The sequence below is a fragment of the Botrytis sinoallii genome (genome assembly GCF_014898435.1).
Source record: "Botrytis sinoallii strain Bc 23 chromosome Unknown BSIN_002, whole genome shotgun sequence".
Classification (NCBI taxonomy): Eukaryota; Fungi; Ascomycota; class Leotiomycetes; order Helotiales; family Sclerotiniaceae; genus Botrytis; species Botrytis sinoallii.
The window spans coordinates 2,102,502-2,117,009 of NW_024066029.1; positions in this window are offsets into that span (position 1 = coordinate 2,102,502).

A 14,508-nucleotide genomic window follows, 5' to 3' on the forward strand; every position below is an offset into this window, starting at 1 on the left:
AGTGGCCTACATGATGATATGGCCCACATGATGATAAACCATGTTATATGATGTTTTGTAAATTATATCTAATACTGGGTACACTATATCACCGAGTGTACTACGAATTTTACATACAAAAAACATCTATATATGATTGTATGCTTTCCTTCTTTATGAACAGAATTTTCTTAAAATTGAATACATATTCCTCTTACTATTAATACATCAGCAAATTAGCGACTGCTATTGGAACTATGTCAGAACCAAATGAAGTTCCTGAGCCCTCATTTTCTAAAGTATTTCGCATCGTTATTGTCAGTGCAGGCGATGCTGGTACTACAGCTACAGTTGGCTTGAGACAGGCAGGCTATGAGGTTGTGCTACTGGATCGCATGCCGGCATTTGCCTCCGTAGGTGAACTTCTTTTATTCTACTCGCATTCTAATCATCTTCAATTAGGTCAGTTTGGGCATTCACCTTCCTCCCAATAGCTGTAAAGTACTCTAGCAGCTTGGTGCCTGGTGGTGTATTGTCGAACTTCGAAAATCATGCAATTCCTATCAAGTATATCACGTCACGTTCATATGTGGATGGTAGCACTTTGAGTAGTATACCACTAGTTCCAGATATTCTAGAGAAGTGTACACACAGAGCCGTATTCCCTCATAAGTGGAAAAATATTCGCTTCTGTTGAGAGAGAAAACTTCTTTTCTTTAACTGATTGCATAGTACCATCAGACATTTTATCGAGTCAAGACTCGACATGCCTTATATTGAGTTCTTATAAGGCACAGTAAAGTTATTATCAAATGTTATAACATGGTTTATCATCATGTAGGCCATATCATTATGTAGACTACTTTCACCTCAATTATTGTATTCAAATCCATATTATTTTATAACCATTAAATCAATTAATTGAAACTATTAAGAATTTAATAATCTAGAATCTATTATATTGTTTTAACAAGTTCTTAAATTGTAATCTGATTTTCTATATTTATTATAATATTTATTAGAAAATACTTTTTTATTAGAATTTCTTTTATTTTGATGTTTATTGTATTGAATCTGAATATTAATCTTTTACTAAAATAATATATCAAAAGCCTTTTATTCAGTAAGTATTCCTTTTTGATATAATTGGATTTTTTTTTGTATATCAATATTTACTTAATATTGTATTTGTTTTTCAAAGTATATAAATCTTTATATTCAAAAGTATATTCTTATAAACTAATCTCTTTATATCTTTAGTTAAAGTTAATATAGTTTTGAATATAGATATAGAGGAGCTTGATTAATAATAAATTATTCAAATTTAATTAATATTGATTAAAAAAGAGTTTTAGTTGGATTATAAGGGATTTGAGAGATTTATTAATTTATATTGAAAAAGGGGGGAAGAGGAATAAATATATAAATTCGAATATCTAGTTTCAAAAGTATAGCTTTGAGATTAAAAGGTATTAAATCTATTCCTCAAAATTCTAATTTTATATTTTGAATTATAATTAATCTTTATATATAATTTTAAAAACTATAAAGAATTCAATCTTCAAAGTATAATTGATATATATTTTGATAAATTTATTAATTTGTGTTGGAAGTTGTGGCACGTGCACTACGCTACTGTGCATATATCACTTCTACTTCATAATTAGATTTTACCTTAGTACTATTAATCTACATAGTCAATATTATATACATTCCACTAGCCTACTCCTTTATTATGAATAGATTATAAGCCTGGTAACTTTATAATAAAACTAAGGCCGAAAGCTCTTTAAATAGCTTACATTACTAAAATAGAAATTGATAACAAGAAGCTCCTACACAATGTAATATCAATATACAAGGTACGTATAGCAAACAGATTATTGAACAGTAATAGCAAAGTAACTATTTATATTGTGCTCTTTTCCTTAAGCACGATAGCAAAATAACTATTTATATCACACTCTTTCCCTAAACAAGAAAAACTACGAGTTATTACTAAAAGGATTATCTATTCTAGCTTGATATTAAAAAGCTCACTAATTACATAATGTTCGATATCACTTTAAAAATCATTATTTACAAATCAAAATTCATTATTTTCAATTACCCCACCTTAAAAAGAATTTCTTCCTGCAAATACTAATATATCCAAAACTGAAACAATACAATCTAAACAATTCCTTTTTTTTTTCCATTCTTTTATTTTATTATCAAAACACATTTAGATTATTGATACAAATTTCCTACTTGCAAAACCTCAAAATAAACAAAAACATTGAATCTAAGGATTACTCCAAACATATCCCTTCTTTTATTTAAGAGAATTACAAATACTAAACTTATCAAATAAAAATTCAACTCCAAAAAAAAGACTGATTCTATACATACAAAAAAATATTATAGGAATATATATAGATTACAAACGCTAATGAATTAGTCAAAGATTTTGAAGAATTTTAAGTTTCCAATAGTAACAACAATGTTTATAACAAAGATTTAATTCAATATCAATAAAAAGGCTATTTTTCTTAAAAACAATACTAATACATTATCTTATATCTATTACTTATTATCTAACAATAATAAGGCTTTAATAAACAAATATAATACAGCAAAGAAACTTTGGAATTATCTAGCCATTAAATACTCCAAAATCGATAATATAGTAGCAAACGAATATCTCCTCAAAATTAAAACCTTCTTTTTCGATAATATTTCTAATATGATTATCATAAATACATAGAATAAGCTCAAGGATTTTTGAAGAAAACTTTTATCTACAAACACTTCAACTAATACTTTATATATAGATAAATTACTTTTTCAAAGCTTAACCTTATCTTTTTCTGATAAGTACAAAGTTATTATTAATATAATTCATATTATCAATTCTACTTTAAATATTAATAATAAAATTAAATATTTATAGATCAAAAAAAACCGAAATACAAAACTCTAGAGATTCGATATATCTTACAAAAGAAAAGAAATATATTCCATTTCATCATCAGTACAAGACCAGTATAAGCTCGAAATCCGATATATCTATTATTACTTACAAATTTTATAACAAACCTAATCATTCAGTCCTAAAATGCTTTCAGCTTTAATACACCAAACATCTTTTGAAATCCGATTCAAAGTATAAATAAAAAAAAGACAATCCATTTCTCTATTACAAAGAAACAAAAAGCATAGAGAGTATAAGGCTTATATCACTGAATCAAACTCTAATGCCACTGAGAGTATTATTGATAACAAGTCTGACTCTGAGTATTATCATCTCACCAAGGAAAGCATTAGTAAGGTATCCCCATCGCAATAATACACTGATATCAGCGTCACCTCACATATATCTGATCAACGTTCTCTCTTCAAAAGCCTAACCCATACTCCACGACAAAGGATAACGGTTGGTGGGGGAGCTATGTATTCGGATGAATGAGGAATAGTAGATATGATATACAAGGATAGAACAAGGATATCATTAGCTGGAATACTATATATACTAGGATTGGGGGTCAATCTGTTTCTTAGCTAAGAGAATTTATAAGACAGGGCTCAAAAATACATTTAATCTCAAGGAGATATATTTCACACCAAAAAACGATAAGAATAATAAGATTATCAAAGCTATAGTGAAAGATAGGATATATATCATTTTGTATATAAAACCAGAATACAAGGATTCTACATTCTTTATACTTTTTATAAAGATTATTGATAGAATAAAAGAGAAAGTCAAAGAATTAACTATAACGGAAAAAGAAAGATATCTTTTTTGGTATAAATGCTTTAATCATTTTGACTCTAATAAAATCAGGAATCTGTATAAAATTATTACACTCTAAAGATTAATTAAGGTTTCTTTAACTCTTAATATCTATAAAGTATATACTCTTACAAAGATAACTAACAGAATCCCAAGCTAACTAAGTATATGAAAATCTAAAAGACTGGAATTAATCCATTTCGATATTACTAGCCCTTTTCTAAAGATTATTCGAGGATACAAATACTTCCTTCTTATTATAGATAGTGTTACAAGAGTAAATTGGGTTATTCTATTGAAACAAAAAAGCAATGCAATACCCTTATTGAAAGCCTAAAAGCAAGAGATTGAACTTGCTATAGGAATAGCTGTAATTGCTATCAGAACCGACAATGCACTAAAGCTTCTTCAAGCTATTCAGGAATGAAAGACTGGTGTGCAATCAGAGATTACAGTGGTTACATCGTCTCACCAAAATGACCCAGCCGAATACAATATATACATTACAGAAACCAATATAAGAATAATATTGAAAGAAGCTTACTTATTATTAGAATTTTGGAATGAAGCTGTTGAATATGATGTATATATTTGAAATCGCATTAGTATTGACCCAAATGCAAATGGAATCGATCAAAGCCCATTTGAAGCATTTACAGATATATTATTAGATATCGATATATATAAGATTTGGGGGAGTCGATGTTATGTTTATATCAATCCCAAAACTATCCTAATAGGATAAAGGCATGATAAACTTTGCGATACAATAAAAATTGGAATATTCCTGGGATACTCAAAAGATATTATTAAGCATATAAAGATTTATTTATTAGAATTAGGTTATACTTATTGCTCTTATTGTGTTATAATTAATAAAAGCTATAAAAAAAAAGATCTGGATTTCAAATTCAGAAACTGTATAGCTGGATTATAAGGTATCAAGAATATAGAATCTGATTATAGGTTTTGCAGTAGATCTAAGAATATTCCTGAATTATTATTTATTCTAATCGATTTATTAATATCATTAAATAAAATAATTACAGACTTGATAGAGGTATATTTGTTAGTATCAGAACAAATAAAGACTAGAATATTATATTTTAATAAAGACAAATATAGAAATATCCAATAAGTGATTAATAATTCATTAAAATTAATAGAGAAAAACAATAAAGAAACAAAGATTACCTTATTTAAGATTATTTCAACTTCTAATTCTATATTACTAAATTCGATTACATTATTTTATAAAACTTTATTATCTATAATATCTATATCCATACTTATTCCAATATTATCAAATTCGAGGTATAATTTTAGAAAAAGAAAAAAAGATAACAATAATGATATAAAAGGATATACCTCTAAGATTATCCAATCTCTATTTGCTTTCTTAAATAAACCAATATTAGAATTAATCAAGTATACTATAATTGCGATTCCAAATATTTATTAATTTGAAATAAAAACGAATAATAAAATTATTTTCAAAATCTTAATTCTTTTAAAAAATATATTAATGGAAATTGAAATTGTTTTGCTAGTAATAGAAATACTAGGGATTAGGATATTAAATATATATAAAGATATAATAACAAACAAAAAATATACAAAAGATTAGCAAATTGTAATTCAAAAAGAAATAAACTCATTAATTAAAAATAATATTTAGAAGAATTTATTTTTATTACAAAAAAGCAATCTAATTTTAATAAAATAAATATTATTATTAAAACAAAAGATAATAAAATAAAACAATTCAAAACCAAATTAGTAATTAAAGGATTCAGTTAAGTTTTTAAATAAAAATTATAATAAAACCTTTACTCCTACAATTCGACTCGATACTCTTTACCTTTTCCTTATTATTGTTATAAGAAAAGATCTTGAATATTCTTATTTCGATATCAAAAATACATTTATCGAATTATATTTAAAAGAAGAAATCTATTTAGCATTTTCTTAAAATATCCAAATTCATTACAATTATATTCTATATATATTTCAAAGTCTTTATAAACTAAAGCAAACTGGTAGAGATTAGAGTTTTTTTCTAAAAAAAGAGTTAATCAAGATGGATTTTATATAAAACCTTTCAAACCCATATTTATACACCAATTACAAAAGTGACAACCACACACAAAAATCGAGGAAGGGACGATTCACATATACTCCTTATTTATTTCCCCTGCCCCGGCAGGCTTAATCCTATCAAACCTTGTAATCACAGGAGGCTTCTATTATACTGATAGCGATACGCACCCCTGGTATACCGAGCAGTTCCTTAATTTAGAGAACGCTTTCTCCCCAAGTAGTTATTAATATCTTAGGGGCTGGTATATAGTTCTTATTAATTATAAGATTGCCTATAGGCTTTGCCTTTAGTGTAATTAAAAAACAATTTAAAAGGATTAATAAGATAAAAGAGAAGAGATAGAAGATGATTAAGGTATTTATGGTACTAATAGATAAGTTTATACAAGGGTTTTAAGGCTAACAATGTAAACTCATTATAAAGTTTAAGAGCATAATCATTTTTACTTTGCTAGGAGTAATAAAGACTATTCTTAATTAAGAGAAAAAGCCTGCAACAGAGCAATTACAGTTAGAAAGCAATATACAGAAAACCTATATTGATATACTAAAAACTCAGATGAGGCCTAAGGCAGCAAGCCTTATTACAGGCTCCATTAATACAATGCGCTTTGCTTTTAATGAAAATACAAATACTAATTATTTGGGAGTATACAGACTCAAAAGAAAGAATAATTGGATTAAGAAAACGATCCTTATAATAGCTAGTGGGGAAGTTCTACTTTCAGAGATTAGCCTATTTATTTATTTATTTATTTATAGTGATTAACGTCTTGTGGGGGACCTCCCTAGGGGTATGAAAGACGTGGCTAGATCTAGAGTTACAAATACAGAAAGGCGCTGATGCGCACGCTAGTAAAACCTCATAGGGTAAACCCAGTTCCTTCTATATATCCTAAACAAGCCAGTGTAATGATCGCAAATAGGGCCGTTTGATCGGCCCTATATTCCTAGCGCTTCCTGCTGCTCGTGGAGAGGAGCGCTCTGATTGTATGGTTACTCCTGCCATAAAACCATATGGGCAGGAGCAGTGTGTACAGGTGTGTTGCTTCAAAGAAGCAGGTGTGTGTGTGATGGTGCTCCATAGGAGCGGAGGATTCGGCTATTGGGCCGCTCGAGAGGAGCAGCCGGAACGATGGTTCCGCTGAGTAGCGGAGTGGCGCATAGGCGCAGTGGTGGTGGCTGGAAGGGGGATCAGTTCCCCCTCAGCATTCGATCGATCGCTTTTGCGGCCCATAATAGAAAAGCTCTATTAGGGTTAGCGGTAGATTGTCGGAGCTCAGTGGAGCTGTATCAAGAGGTCCACACTAAGGTGGCCTATGAGGCGGCATATAGGATGGATCCATGTGGATCAGATCGCTATAGCCTTAAGTTGTAGAACAGTGGGAGAGTGACCCGATCACTCTACCACTGAACCAGCCGGGCTCCTTGCGGAGGACAATGGTCTTTTTGTCAGAGATTAGCCTATTTCTATTAAAATTCAGAATAAAAGAGGTAGTTACTGGAATTATATTAATAGAGATCCTTTTTTTTTAGAGGAACAATATAAACTGAATATTAAGATACAGCTCTAGTGCTAATCGGAAGGAGATTATGAAAATAGAAAATATCGAGCGAGTATTTAAAACCCTTTATACAATAAGTATATATAGATTAGAAAAATGATTTATATATATAATCCTACAAATACCACACAATTTTTATTATATCAAAGATATTCCTACTTCTATACCTATTAAGCTTATCAAGAAGAAGATTACAGCTCAAATCAGCAAGTAGTCAATCAATTATAGATTAGCATATAGCGGGGTCAATCTGATTATTAAAAAAGCCATCTGGATTATTAGCTTTAATACTGTAGTATTGCGGTTTCGATTATTCAATAACAGCTCCTACTCGGTTTTTCTAGACAAACCCCGGGAAATTCAACTTTATAATATTAGCTGCTTAGGGTACTGTAACCTTTTTATCTATAATAAAGCCCCAAGATGCTTGATATACAGTAAACTAAACACTGAGCATAAGGGTATACTTGTATATCAGTAATACACTAAAGCAGCTCAATGCGCTAATTGTTATAGGCCTTTCTATACTGGCCATTTCAATTGCCCAGCTGCTCCTAGGGTCTATACTAAACGACGGATCGCTCTGACCACAAAGGAACTGGCTTTAGTCAGAGCTATTGGCAGAAAAGACTATGAGATACTGTACAGAGCAAATGCAGATAAAGCGGATTATACCTCTAAATCACCTTTACCTCCCAAAATAACAATTATAGAAACCCTGGTTATTCTGGGGATAAGGATTATAGTATATAAGAATGAATACTTTAGTAAATACCCATATAGATTTAGTACAAGTCTGCCAATTGCATTAATCATACTATATATACGCCTAGCTTGTAGCCAAAGCTAGCGGAATCTCAATATAGAAATCTTAATAGAAAAAGCCTTTATTCTAATAGATCTGGAGATAAATAATACAAAAACCTTTATAACAATAGATATTATATCTAGATTCTCTTTATAAATAATATAATCAATAAGTATATTTAAAGGAATAAAGATCTCACTATTACTTAAACAAATATAAATCGAGGATATACAAATTATATTATATTATTATAGCTAGCAACTGAAGCTTAGCTAAATGTGATTTGTTTACAGAAGCCAAGACTATATTGGAATTCAATTATGTAAAATCACAATGTATACAATTGATATCAGCCAATCGATAACTGGAATCTCTAGGGAGACTTGGAGGAGAACAAATAAGGCTCTCGAATTATAATATATATATGAAAAAGTGTATATTTAAAAGTAGAGCAAATAAATCGATTCGAAAATAGAGATCTACTCTAGATACAAGTTAATGGATACTCGATCTTGAATATCTATAGAACTCCGTGCACTTTGAATATTATTAATTATATTATATATTTAATCCTAAATAAATATATAATTATAAAAGGGAACTTTAATATAAAGCATAAGCTATAGGAATCGGGGGTGATTGCAGTCAATCAAAAGGTATAGCTTGTAATATAGGCAAATGAGCAGGGCATAGAGTTTATAGGTATTCCAGGCATATCCATTTATACAAGAGGGTATGTATTAGATCTAACCTTCTTTAATGTATTATTTGCTTATATAAAGGTATTGGAAGAACTCTATTGTGGATTTGATTATATTATTTAGGTTACTAATTTAGCAAACCATGGAATAATAGAGTGGAATTAGTACTACTATTAGATAAAGAAAGCGGATCTACTGAGATTGAATGGACTAATGGCTAATTAGCTAGCTTACCTCAGTAATATAGATATCTAGATTACAATCGAGATTGAGACCTATGTTAGTGAGCTAGCGAAAGCACTAGACAAGTTGATTTGAATGGTTAGTAAGATCAATCGAAAGACAGGGAAAGCCTCGTTATGATAAACGGATAAATGCAGAGAAGCTCATCAAACATATATAGAAACACAAAGAGGAATGGATTTGAAAAGGAAAACTCATACTATACATTTTTTACAAAAAGTAATGCGATAAACCAAAAAATCCTATTAAACTATACATCTAGATAGGGTTAAGAATAATAAAGAACTCTATCGAATTATAGGATAGCATAAATTGACCCCCAAAAGTAATACAAAATCCCTTTTTCTAATAATTGATAAGCAAAAGATCTACAATACAAAAAAGAAAGTGGATACTTTATTTATAGTGGTTCTGAATCGATTTAAGGCGGATGATAATTTTTCAAATGATTTATTATATAATCAAATATATAAGGGAACCCTCCCCTGAAAAAAAACGATTTTAACTAAAGAGATAGAAAAGTATATCATAGAAGCTTTGTATATTGTATCAGAAGTAAATCGAGCTATTATGTACCTTCTTAAAATATACTGGCCAAACATCAAGTCATTGATCCGGGAGATATTTGCATTATACCTAGCTCTAAACTACTATTTAGAAGGATAAAAGCTAGTGGAGATAATAATAATTCCTAAGATAGATAAGAAAGACAAAATGTCATTACGGTTATAATAATTAATAGCCCTAATCTCCTGTATCGGAAAGGGTTTCGAATAGTATATAGTCAGCCAAATATCTTGAATAGCTTTAAGATATAAAGTAATCAGCCCATAACACTACAAAGCGTTCCCTAGAAGATTAAGGATAGATCTAATAGCTGCCTTTACTTATAATATGGAGCTTGTATTAATAATTAGCAATATAATTTTGATTATTATTATAAATATACAGGGAGCTTTTGATATTTTCTTAAAGCATCAACTCTTGAGTCGAATAATCAAATAAGAATAGCCAACTTTGCTATTTAAGCTGATAAACTCATTCCTTACAAACAGAAAAGTTAGAATAAAACTTGAAGACATTATAATTGAGAAATATCTAATAATATATAATACCCCTTAGAGGTCTCCACTATCATCTATACTCTATATACTCTATCTTGCTAAGCTCCTTAATCAAGATATGAAATTCCGTTTCGATTATACAAATGATATTGCGATCTACTACTCTTCCAAGTATCTTTCTATAAATACTAGGATTCTGTAACAACAAATACAATAGATCATTAAATGGAATAAGGAGAATAGAATCCTATTTGCTTTTGAAAAATTCGAATTACTTCATATTATTAGATAATATAATATTACTAATTCATTATTAATAATAAATCCAGATCTGATAATCACTCCAATACTAATTACAATAAATAAAAGCATTCAGCCTATTCTAAGATAACTAGACATCTTCTTCGATCGTTGGCTTTTGTTTTTATAATATATCAAAACACATATAGCAAAGCTATGAAAGTAGCCTTGCATATCAGATCGATTGCCTATATTATACATGGGCCGCCAGCTTCCTCTCTAAGAAAAGTAGTAATCACCTGTATTCTCCCAGTAGCACTATTCGGCATGGAAGTATGATACACTAGTAAACATAAGCCTAGCCTAGGCCAAAGCAATCTAAGTATAAGTGCAGGTATAAAAGGTCATCTCTATTGTATCAATAAAATGATCAATACTGCTGTAAGAGGAGCGATCCCAGTATATAAGATTATACCGATCGCAGCTCTTATCAAAAAAGCAGGCCTGCCATTAGGAATAGTCGCATTAGAACATACCAAACTACGATTCGCATTCCGATTAAAAACGATTGACAATCAACACTTGCTAGTAAATCGTTTAAAGTTAATAATACGAAAATGCAAACAAAAAGTAGGTACAATAAGAGAGCCTCTTACAAGAATCCAGCAGTTCAGCCATCTTATCCCAAAAACACAATGCTCGAAGCTACTCTATCTGCATTTCTCGAGTGACTACAGAACAAATCCAATAAAAGAATTAACCAAAAAAGAAGCAGCTCAAACCTTCAAAGAATAATAGCAACAATTCCTATCTGAAGATTATACAATCTTCTTTAACAGATCAAAACAAATCATTAATCGCAAATATTGTATTAATTATAGATATACAATATATCACAATAACATTCAAATAACCTCTGAATTTAAACAAATCCAAAATGATTTATATATATTCAATACAAAAGCGATAGGAGTATAGCACAAATTGAAGTATCTAATCATTATACTTGAAGACCCCTTGAATAGCCAGATCTGGATATATATTGATAGTACATCGATTATCTAGGGTATACACAGAAACGCATTATTCATAATACAATAAGCCTTTTATAAGTATTACAAAGCAATAAAACAATTCGATATCAGAATAAAATGATTACCTAAATATATAGAGATCGAAAACAATGAGAAAATAGATTGCTTAGCAAATACAAACGTAATTGGACCTATGAACCAAACAATCGACAAATTACCAACAATTAGTAGAATCCGAATGATTGTTTGTCAGAAGTGTTTACATATAGAATCTATTTAGTGGGAAAAGATGAACTCCTTTTTCTCCACTAGCTATAAAAAATGGTTTTTTTAGATATAGTATAAAGAAGCCAAAGGAATTAATTCTACTAAGAGTAGTCTTATATTGATTAATAGCTATAAAAACAGGCCATAGTAATTATACTGTTTACCATCAGCAATTTGATTATCAAAACAACAAGCTGGACTGTTTATACAGTAGCGTTAAAGAACTATATTATTTTTTTAAATATATTATAAACAACTTAAAGTATTCAGATTAACCCCTTGCCTCTATAAAAATGTAATTTAATAAGTAGACAATCATATATATCAAGAAACTCTTATTATCTATCTAACAAGCTCATTCAACTAATCACTAACTTAGAATTCTATATTCAAATCTATTCTAATTATTAAAGAATCCTTAGAAATAATAATCTTTTCAATAAAACTTACTACTTATTCCTTATAAACTCATTATTCAAGTAATCATTTGAATATACTATATTCTAAAAACTGCAAACCCAATATATAATACAAAAGCCCTACGATTTAACTAAACAAAGTATCAATCCATTCTCACTTCCTTCTTTTCTATTATAAGAATCGAAGCCTACAACAAGCCTATCCACCCAAAATCAAGCTCTGCCTTAACAACAACCCAATCAAACATTCTTTTCTGGAAATAGAAGCGAATTATATCTTATAGAAAAGCGAATAACCCCTAACATTGAAATTAAATTGCTAATTCGATTATGATAATTATATCGCTCAAATAGTTCCTTATCTTAGCACGTCTAAATATCCTTAGAGAGGTTCAAAACAGACGTTTAATTAATATAAATAAATAAATAAATAAATAATAAATATACACCAATTATCCGTAATAGCTACGTCTCCTAATTTATATAAATGATATTGTTATTATTACTATATAAAAACGAGATATTAAATGGTTTTTATTATAATCTTTTAGCTTAATTTAATATCAAAGACCTAAAGAAGATTAATAAGATTTTAGAAATATATATTATTTATAATAAATTTAAAAGAATATTAATTATAAATCAAAAAGAATATCTAAATACAATATTTACCCATTTCGGAATCTCCCATGATTAATATACTTTAAAGAAAATACTAATTTCGAATTATAATCAATTACAATCAATATTTCTAGATAATAAACTTATTAATATAAACAAATACCAATAAGCAATCAGCAATATAATCCACCCTATAATTTATATTAAACCAAATATTATATTCAGTTTCGGGAAATTAGTATAAGCTATATTGAATCCTACTAAATATTATAGTATTATATTCAAAAACCTTATAAGATATTTGAAATCGATTATCAAACAGAAATTATATTTGGGTCTGGGAAAGTTTAATTAGATATTTATAAAGAATATAATTTTCTACAATAAATTATTAAAAATATATATCAACACAGACTAAACAAGTCATAAATCAATCAAAAAAGTATTTCTAATAAAATAATAATATTCTATAGTAAACTAATTTTATAAATAAATAAGAAATAAATATCTATAGCTATATTTAATATAAAAACTAAGTATATTTTTATAATAATATTTATTAAACAAAAACAATAGGTAGCTTAACTCTTAAGAAATTTAGAGTAATCATAGTATATTAAGAGTAATAGCAAAGTTCAAATATTTGGAAACAATTAAGGAGTATTAGTATTAATTAAAAACTCATATCTATATAAACAATCAAAGTATATTGATATATATCATTACTTCATTCAGAATCTCATAGAAAAACATCTAGTCAATACTAGCTATATCAATATAAGTAATATGACTACAAATAGATTAACAAAACCATATACAAAAATGATATTTAAGAGATTCAAGAATATACTAGAGCTTCAAAACTAATTACAGAAGCTAAGAGAGTATATTTTTTGGGAAAGTATTAGAAATTGTGGCACATACATTATACTATTATGCATATATCACTTCCACTTTATAGTTAGATTTTATCTTAGTACTACTAATCTACATAGTCAATATTACATGCATTCCACTAGCCTGCTCCTTTATTATAAACAATTTGATTATTATATAAATGTTTCAGATTACCAAAACAATTTATATCAAATGGTTAAGTTAAATAACTTAAATATAATAGTAAATCTAAGTATATAATATCGTTTTCTTTATAATATTCCTGAAAACTATTTGATTTGTAGTTTTTATATCTATTTAATACCAATATTTGATATTTGCTTTTTCTTCGATTCTTAGTATACTTATCAAAATATTTCAATTATTCTAAATCTGTTTTATTGTTTGTTTATTTATTAAATATAGATTTAATAATCCAATCCATAGGAAAACCAATTTCGGTATACCAATTGGAAAAATAAACCTATCCCTAAACTACTAGAAATGGGGATATAGTTTCACCTTCTCTATTACTATATATAATTGCTGTAATCTATTTTCTATTATCTGGTTGTATTGTTTTGCTTCTGCTCTTTTGTTCAATACTAATTATTTGTCACGGGGCAGGCAGGCGGGATCAGGAATCTATATTCGACGGTGCTAAGAACAGTAGGTATAGGGTGTAGACTAAGATATAGCTCGAAGAGCTATGATACAGAATCTTCCAATGTGAAGATATACAGAATTTTCACTTATAAGCTAGTCTAACAGGGCTTAGCTTATCGCTTATCGGTTATGTGTATCCACACTGTAATA